Below are 6,442 nucleotides of genomic sequence, written 5' to 3'. Positions count from 1 at the left end.
TCGGACCAGACCCCAAGACAGCCCCTGGATCTCACTTCTGGAGGTTTTTGCTCTACACAACCAAGCCTCCCATCCCCTCCCTCCCAAGTGAACATGTCTGCCTTTGGAGAACGTAGAGAATGTGTCTGACCAGCCCTCTTCCTGTCCTCTCGCCTGGTCATTGGCACACGTCCACGCCATTTATAACCAGCACCTTCCTGCTGGAGGAGGAGGCTGCGTTTAGACGGATCATACCCTCCCCAGGGCCCCGGGGTCATGCCAGGAGGGGGGGCGGGGGGGGGGGGGGGGGGGGTACACAGCTGCCCCACACCCAGGACCAGGTGCACTCTGGGAGTCAGGTGACCCTACCCAACACTGGGAGTGCACCCTGGTCTGGACACTTTGGGACCAGACAGACCAGAGCGTCTCGTCTGAGGGAGACTACTCCCTGTGAATCACTAGGAACTCCTCCACAATCACCCTCACACAGGAGAGAGAGAGTGAGGAGAGAGGGAGAGGGAGAGGGAGAGGGAGAGGGGGAGAGGGAGAGGGAGAGGGAGAGGGAGAGGGAGAGGGAGAGGGAGAGGGAGAGACAGAGGGAAGAGAGAGAAAGAGGAGAGAGAGCAAAGAGAGATTTCCAAGGAAATGTGTTGCCATAGTCTGGCATAGTACCCAGCATGACGTAAACAGGGATATTACACAGAAACAACATACGCATGACACAACATTACTAGACAGAAAGGGAGAGAGAGAAAGAAAGAGAGAGAAAGATGGAATCTGAGACTAACAGGAAAAAAAGACAGAGAAACAGAGAGAGATAGATACAGAGACAGAAAGGGACAGGGGAAAGAAGAAAAAGAGAGAGACAGAGAGAGAGACAGAGAAAGACAGAGACAGAGAGAGAGAGACAGAGAAAGAGACAGAGAAAGAGAGAGAGAGTCTGGGAGAGAGAGAGAGAGTCTGGGAGAGAGAGAGAGAGATAAACAGAGCGAGAGAGACAGAGAGAGAGCGAGAGTCTGGGAGAGGTCACTCTAGCCAACCCGAGCATACCTGTGCAGGAGTGGCCTGGGGCGCTCTACTGTGTTGGATAAGGGTCAGTGTGTGTGTGTGCCACGAGCCTGCTCACCCCCCGGAAACAACACGCAGGCTTTTAGGGCCCGTCTGGAGAACAATGTGCTTTGAAGACCAGCAGGTGTGAGGAGACGGGGGCATTGTGAAGGAAACACACACACACACACACAAACACACACAAACACACAACCTTCATATACCTCTACCGCTTAGTGAGAAACTCCAAACAGGAGCCTGCAGGTTGTATGAAGAGTTTTATCAGCATGACAAACAGTCAGACAACAGCAGAGTATAAACATTATCATTAATTGATCATACAGTGTATAGTATAAAGGTGACTGTGTAAAGTGAAGACATCCACTACATCTCAGTCTGATTCCACTTTCATTCACCTGTGTGTCAACCCTAACCCTAACCCAATCACCTGTGTGTCAACCCTAACCCTAACCCTGAGGAAGACATCAAGGCGTGGGTTTGACAACAAAACCTAAAAAGGGAGAATTTGATTCGGACCTTTAAAAAGGCAGCAAGAGGAGCCCACCCTGCAGGGCCAGAGTCATGCTCCAATCAGGTTCAGGTGACACATAACTGAGACGCATCACTTCCTGTTTAGAAATCTTCTTCCCGTCTATGGAGTGTGTTTAGTCAGAAGCGATGACGTCACTCATCAAAAGAAGATCGTAGAGAAAATGTCTCCTTTACTACACTGCTGCTCTACCGCTTTCCAGCCAATCACTGCCATCTCCTCCCCCCCTCCCCATTCACTCCCACTCCCCCCGTCTCCTCCTCCTCCCCACCTCCCTCCTCCCCCTTCCTCCTCCCCCCCCACCTGGCACTGTCTTCAACTGAGGTGGTAGTGACAGACAGCCTCTCATTATCACAGCACGTAAACGTCAGTTCTGATCAGCATGCCCTGCCCCTCCCCTGCCCTGCCCTGCCCCTCCCTGCCCCTCTCCCAGACCAGGAGGCTGAGAGACAAGGACTCCCAGGACACTTCAGACCCCCTGGTTCTCCTGAGGAATGTTCCTCTGGCTGCCAGGGGAACCCGGAGAACAGGGGTGAGATGGGGGCGGGGGGAGTCGAGGGGGAAGGGGGAGACGAGGGGGGAGGGGTGGAAAAGGGAGGAGGGGGAGAGAGAGCTGGATTCCTCCAAGGACACACAGCCCACCTCAGCAACCGATCACCAGGCTGAGAGTTTAATTGAGTGGAAGTGTGTGTGTGCTAACCCGGTGCTAACAGCCTGTGTGTGTGTGTGTTCACGAGTGTGTGTGTGTGTGTTCACTGCCTCTCCCCTCTAATCAGATCTTATTCCACTGTAACCCAGCGGCACGTTTAATAACCCCTTCAGATGCTCTTAAAAATACCTTCCGTTTAAAAGTGTCTCTCTCCCCCAGGAGGTTAGCGCCAAACGCTGCCACGCTCAATCAACCCATTTGACGTCCAAGACAGCCTTTAATAAAGCTGGTGAAAGGTCAGGCAGGCTCCCAGGAGCCTTTGTCTGAGGCAAGAGCTGGAGTCAGCATCGCAGAGCCAGGGGGAGAGGGGGGAGAGGGGGGCAGGGGGGAGAGGGGAGGGAGGGGGGAGAGGGGAGGGAGGGGGGAGAGGAGGGCAGGGGGGAGAGAGGAGGGAGGGGGGAGAGGGGAGGGAGGGGGGAGGGAGGAGGGGAGGGAGGGGGGTAGGGGGGAGAGGAGGGCAGGGGGGGGAGGAGGGTAGGGGGGAGGGCAGGGGGGAGGGGGGAGGGAGGGCAGGGGGGAGAGAGGAGGGAGGGGGGAGAGGGGAGAGAGGGGTAGGGGGGAGGGAGGGGGGTAGGGGGGAGAGGAGGGCAGGGGGGGGAGGAGGGTAGGGGGGGAGGGCAGGGGGGAGGGAGGGGGGGAGCTGTGACCTTTCCAGACACGCAGCTAGCTGATAGCCTGTTGACTCCGCAGAAGGTATCTGGAGGATGCCGCACGCATGTCTGGGATGGTTAGCATACAGACACCGTAAATAAGAGGCCGTTACCGACGAGGGAAAGTTTGTGATTGGCTGATGGATGGTTTGGCAGATGAATGCTGATGTTCACATTCTCCTCAGGGATCTATGTATCGTCCGGCATCCAGGCCCAGACATTCCTCTACGTCCACTGTGGTGGACAGTGGGTTTGGAACTTTGCAGCCATCCTGCCTGTTGTGTTCATTAGTTCAAATCTGAGGGCCTCCCAGGTTTGTAAGGATGATTGTGAACGACCTCGAGAACAGCTGTGTAATTCCACTTAGTTAATTTAGGTTTGGACTACAGACTATTTCAAATATTAAAACTATGTTGGGACATTTACTTTCCTTAAAATACATTTATTTTACGTTTATGTTACAAAATTAATGCATATTATGTAAAATGTTAACATAAAAAAATGATAAATGTTCCTGGTCTAAGAAGGATGTGTTGCCAGAGGTAACCAGCAGGGTCTGTGACGGTCAGAACTTCTAGAACCTTTAGAACGTGGAACCCCCCAGCCAACACACAGCAGGAGAACATCTGAACCAGGGTGTGGTTCTCCAGGTGGGGCTGTGATCCAGGTGAGCTGGAGTCTGGAGGTAGCAGAGGACAGGAACCAGGGGAGCCCTGAGGGGCATGGCTCCCATTCCTGGACCCTCTCTGGTGACATGGGCTGGGGGGGTGGGGTCCCTGGTCTGGGGGGGTGAGGTCCCTGGTCTGGGGGGGTGGGGGGCTGGGCGAGCTGGAGGGGGGCTGGGGTGGGGGCAGGTTGGTGATGAGTGACCACAGGAGAGGGGGTATTAGTAGCTCTTCTGGGGAGGGGAGGGGGTGAGGGTGGGAGTGTTGATGGTGTGGTGGGAAAGAGAGGGATCTATTTCCAGCTTCTACCTGCTGGGGGTGGGGTGGGGGGTGGTTTGGGGTGGGTCAGAGCAGGTGATTGTATCTACATCAACACACCATTAAAGCAATTACCACCAAACAGCCAGGCCAGCCACATTCTGAGTGCTTCCACAGACCCTAGAGAGGTGGGGGAGGGGGGGGAGGGGGAACCTAATACCTCAACACTCATGGAGGGTGGACAGCACTCACTGACCCCCAGCCCCCCTGCCCCCCGCCCTCTAAAGACAGGGACCTGACACCTGCCATCAGCCAGCCGATCTGCAGCCCAACCCCCTCCCAGCTCCAGCGTTGGGCGACGTGTTTGATGACAAGATAGAAAACAGTCGATTTATCACCTCGGTTTGTTTTTACAGATTCTGTGATTCTGGAATTCTGAACAAAAAGACACATCTAGATCCGTCTGTAAGGAAGATCTGGATTGTTCTAGATCTGCCATCCACAGGACAGAACACACGCGTCTACCACAACGTTCCTCCCACCCTTTCAGGATGGTGCGTGTGTTCTTGAACAGGTCTGTTATCTGACCCGGGGTTTGAACCCGTAGAGGAGGTGGCTGGGGTGAAGTCCCTACCTGGCCCTGATCAGGACCACCACTCGGCCTCTCTCCAGTTGCTTGTGCAGGCCAGGGGAGCGCGCTGCGCTGGGGGATGGACACGGCTGCTAGTCGGGACATTCATGGAACACCATCGGAATTTACAGCAACAAAAAGAGGTGAAAACATATTTAAAAAAATGTGTCTGCACACATTTGTAATAAAGCCAGGGTAAACTAAAACTAAAGTTGTGAAGTGGTGTCCCGTGATGTAGCAGGGATGCCTTGGGCAGAACAGTCTGCCAGTCTTTCAGTCTTTCAGCCAGTGTTTCTTCAGCGCTCTTCTCCAAATCAAAGCCACTCACTTGAATGCAAATCCAGAAACATCAATCACCTGTCTGTCACAAAGCAGTTTTTTTCCACACTCAGATCATGTCAGTTAACAACAGTCTCAATGGACACTGTACACCGTTAACAACAGTCTCCATATGACTACTGGCTTCAGTGCGGGACGACAAACAGTTTGAGTCAAATCCCAGCTGTGGAGGCTAACATGAGCAGACTCCATTTCCTGCCTTGTTCGAGCCCTCCACAACACCCTGTTTACATTCCCTCTACGCTGCAATCACACTCACACCCAAACACACAACCGCCCTTTTACACACACACACTCACAAGCACACTCACACAAACACACAATGTCACTGAATTGAAACGCAAACAGAGGAAGATCAGCCGCCAAAACAAGAGTTGTTATTAAATTTGTCTTCGTTGTAAATCTGATAAGAGACAAGCTGAGATTTATAATTGATCTGATCCAGTTTAGGTTGTTTCTGAGCCATTTTCAGTGGTTTCCATTCCACACAAGTAACTAAGAACGACCTAACAGATCCAAAGCACACAAACGTACACCGAACCTTTTTTGTTTTAGGAAAATATTGTCGTAATAATTTTTTATGACATTACTTAAGGACAGGGCCCGTTCCGCCCAGTAAATATCCTTCTACATCGTCTACACTCCGTTCTACGGAGATTTGAGGAACCCACCACCCAGGGGCCCGCTGGGTCTGTTACCAGGGGCCCACCGACCCCTCTCCCCCCCTCTCTCCCCCTCTCTCCCCCTCTCCCCCCCCAGTCTTACCTCACTGTACGAGGACGGTGTCCCAGTCTCCAGGTACAGCATGTTGGCGCTCAGGTTAAGCAGGGCTGCAGCCGTGTGCTCCACTGACTCCAGGGTTCTACAGCTCACAATCCTTCTAGTGTGAAAGAGTCCAGGATCACACAGCTAACGGGACAGGTAGGGTCTCTCCAGGAGGCTGGGGGGAGGCCCTATATACCTGGGACAGGTGGGAGGGGCTAGGGAGCTACCTGGCCAATACCTGAGCACACACCCATCTCCTGGAGAAGCACCCTGTCTTCCTCCTCCTCCTGTGAGCGTCTGGAGGGATCCAGAGAGTGAACACACAGCCCAGCCCAGAGCAGCACGCCGCCGTACCATCTGAGATCCAGAGAGTGAACACACAGGACAGAGCAGCACGCCGCCGTACCATCTGAGATCCCACCAGAGAAGCCGCGTTTGAGAGGTGAAAGTTGAAGGTGACAGCAAGGAGATGTATCACGACACTCACGTCTGACTTCACGAAAACGTAACGTTCCTCGAGTGAATAAGAGGAACGTGATCAGTCACGGTGAAGGGGTATCTTTAAGGATGTCACGGAACTGAACAGCAAGTGTTCAATCGACAAGGTACGTCAGGAAACGTAAGAGACTCAAATTAAAACGTCCCTTTAGCCAATGCTTCAAAGAATCACACAGGGGGGATTTGAACCCAGAACTTCATGAATAGTCAAATACTGAGCTAGTGTGACACAGTGTGATACAGGATGACAGTGAACTCCATGATGCCAGCTCTGGTCTGTCCAGGGCTGAGATGCCTAGCTTCTCTAGCAGGTCTGGTGACAGAGCAATCCTTCTCTCCCCTACTATGCAT

The sequence above is a fragment of the Hypomesus transpacificus genome, chromosome 16 (genome assembly GCF_021917145.1).
Source record: "Hypomesus transpacificus isolate Combined female chromosome 16, fHypTra1, whole genome shotgun sequence".
Lineage (NCBI taxonomy): Eukaryota > Metazoa > Chordata > Actinopteri > Osmeriformes > Osmeridae > Hypomesus > Hypomesus transpacificus.
This window is presented reverse-complemented; position numbering follows the sequence as displayed.